Genomic DNA, 3638 nt, shown 5'->3' with positions numbered 1-3638 from the left:
ATATTCATAGATACTGCTGGACTCTCCATGATAAACAGAAACTGCTGTTCTCTCCAAGATATTCAGGGTATGCTGCTCCCCATAATACAATCAGGGACAGCCATTCTATATGATGTATGAGGAACCTGCTGTTCACTGTAATATACACAAGAACTGTATCTGTAATATAAAGGGACTGTTGATCTCTCCAACATCAAAGGGACAGGTGGTCTGTATAATATATACAGTGACTGTTGTTCTCAACAATATCACAGGGACTGCTGTTCTCTGTATAAAAAAAGGAATAAAAGCAAATTACTGTGGATGCTGGAATATGAAGCCAAAAGAGAAAATGCTGGAAAATCTCAGCAGATCTGGCAGCATCTGTAAGGAGAGAAAAGAGCTGACGTTTCGAGTGCTTTGACAAGGGGTCAGTTCGACTCGAAACATCAGCTCTTTTCTCGCCTTACAGATACGCCCGACCTGCTGAGACTTTCCAGCATTTTCTCTTTGGATTAAAAAAAGGGATTGCTGTTCTCCATACAAAAGATAGTGGGAGCTGTTCTCCACTCTATCACTAGGACTGCTGTTCTCCATGCCATAGACTTAGACTTCTGTTCTCTATAATATTCCCAAAGAGTGATGTTCACCACAATATATGGAGAGACTGCTGTTCTCTGTAATATAGAAAGGAACTGCTGTTGTCTATAATATAGGTAGGGACTGTTGTTGTCTACATCATTCTCAGGAACTGCTATTCCCTATAATATACACAGGAATAGCTCTTCTCGACAATATAGACGAAGACTGCTATGCTCCCCAATATACACAGGGCCTGCAGTTCTCTGTAATATACACTGGAACTGCTGTCATAAATGAACTAAACTGATGTTCACTGTAATTTGCACAGGAACTGCACTTCTCAATGACAAACACAAGTACTGCTATTCCCTATAATATAAACAGGGACAGATGTTCTGCATGACATACGTATGGTCTACTGTTCACTTCAATATACAGAGGGACTACTGTTTTCTAATATATCCCAGTGACTGCTGTTCTCCAAAACGTAGGCAGGGACTGCTGTTCCCTGTACCAAAGACAGGGACTGCTATTCTCTGTACCAAAGATGGATTGCTGTTCTCTATATTATAGGCAGACAGTGCTGTTCTCTAACATATAGACAGAGAGTGCTGTTCTGTACAATATTCTCAAAAACTCCTGTTCTTGACAATATATAGAGGAACTGCTGATTTCCTCATTATATGCAGGAGCTGTTGGTCTCTGCAACAGATACAGGAACTGCTCTTCGCTGTAATATGCAGAAAGATTGCAATTCACTCTAATGCAGACAGTGTCTTCTGTTCTCTATAATATACACAGTAACTGCTGTTTTGACACATATCCTCAGAGACTGCTGTTCAATATAATATGAACAGAACCTACTGTTCTTTGTAATAAAGTTAGTGGCTGGTGTTCTTTGTAATATACTCAGGGACTCGCTTTCTTTACAACATTCCCTGGCAATGCTGTACACTACAACGTACACAGGGGCAGATGTTCTCTTTAATATACACAGGGTTACGACACTGAGGTGAACCTCTCTGTTAACTAAACCAAACACCCAGAAAAGCTCGCCTTGCCTCATAATCTGTCAAAATATTAGTGACAGAAAACTCCCAAATTCCACTATTTAAAGAAAATATCATCTATTTATATTCTAACTCTAAAGGGGAACATTAAACAAAAACTATTCACAAATCAAAGTCACGCTTTCTCGTAACCGCTTACTATCTGCCTCCAAGTCTATAACAATACACTGTTCCAATAAATTACTTATTAAATTTACATCAGCTGCATTTCAAAACCACACAGTCTCTGTCTTCTTCTGTGTCTTCACTTTTCCAGCTACTGATCTCCCTGGGTCGACATCTTTCTTTTCACTGTAAGTATGTTTCACATGAAAGGGTATGTTTGATAGAGTGTTTTCTAATTTCTTTGAGAGCAGGATGTTAAATTGGCAATTAGCTCTTTGGCTCTACAGACCAATTTTCAAAATGTCTGCATTCTTATATTCCTCAACATCAGATTGCTTGTTGGTTTGATGTTGGCAAAATAATCAATTCAAACTCGATTAGTATTTAGTATCATGAGGCATAATTTAAATGGATTCAATAATTCAAATTCAAATTGGTTAAATTTGAATTGTTGTCAAAACAGCAACCAGAACTCAGATATCTATTTCATGGATTAGAGTGGTGTTGGAAAAGTACAGCAGTTCAGGTAGCATCCGAGGAGCAGTAAAATCGACATTTTGGGCAAAAGCCCTTCATCAGGAATACCTGGTATTCCTGATGAAGGGCTTTTGCCTGAAATGTCGATTTTACTACTCCTCAGATGCTACCTGAACTGCTGTGCTTTTTCAGCACCACTCTAATCTAGAATCTAGTTTCCAGCATCTGCAGTCATTGTTTTTACCTATCTATTTCATAGACAAACGTTACATGTTTTCAATTTTCCATATCTACTCTATGCCATTTAGTCATATGCACAGTAATCTCTCAGTTCAGAATAGCATTCACTCCCTCTTAAAGGTACAGTACACACATTCAACTTCACAACAATAGGGATTACATAGAACAGCACAGTACCGGCCCTTCAGCCCATGATGTTGTGCTGAGTGTTTATCTTCATCTAAGATCAACCTAACCTACACACACCCCCAATTTACTGCCGTCCATTTGCTTATCCAACAGTCGCTTAAATATACCTAATGTCTCTGACTCTACAACCACCGCTGGCAGTGCATTCCACGCACCCACCACTCTCTACATAAAGAACCTAGCTCTGGCATCTCCCCTAAAACTTTCTCCAATCACCTTAAAATGATGACCCTTCGTGAGAGTCATTTTTGCCCTGGGGAAAAGTCTCTAAAATATTACCATTCTCTGAAATATGCATAAGAACTGCTGAAATCTATAATCGACAGACACATCACTGTTCTGTTTCATACACAGAGACTTCCATTCAGTACAATATACACAGGGATTGCAGTCCTATGTGACATACACAGGGACTATTAATCACTGCAATATAGACAGGAACTGGTCTTCTCCATATGATGAAAGGGACTGCTGTTTTTGATAAAAAGAACACAAAGACTGCTGCTCTTCATAAAATTCTCATGGACTGCTTTTATCTACAATATACACTTGGACAGCTATTCTCAATAAGGTATGCACATACTGCTATTCTTCTAAATGTACACAGAATGTTGTTCTCTACAATATGCCCAGGAACTGCTCTTCTCTCTAATATGCACAGGGACTGCTGTTCTGTTTCATACACACAGAAACTGCTGTTCAGTATAAAATACACAGGGACCATTGTCCTCCAAAATATTCCCATGGAGTGCTGTTCTCTGTAAAATACACAGGAATTGCTGTACTCTGTAATGTGTGCATGAACTGCTGTTATTTATAATAGACAACTGCTCTGTTTCAAATACACCGAGACTGCTGATCAGTGTAGCAACTGTTGTTCTCTGTAATATACACAGGGATGAGTGTTTTCAACAATATACGAAGAGACAGCTGTTCTCCACAATATACACTGGCACTGTTGTGCTCTGTTAGATGTAGTGGAACTGTTGATCTCTC

This window comes from Chiloscyllium plagiosum, chromosome 1 (assembly GCF_004010195.1).
Source record: "Chiloscyllium plagiosum isolate BGI_BamShark_2017 chromosome 1, ASM401019v2, whole genome shotgun sequence".
Lineage (NCBI taxonomy): Eukaryota > Metazoa > Chordata > Chondrichthyes > Orectolobiformes > Hemiscylliidae > Chiloscyllium > Chiloscyllium plagiosum.
The sequence above is the reverse complement of the archived record's forward strand: the minus strand, read 5'-3'. Positions refer to the sequence as shown.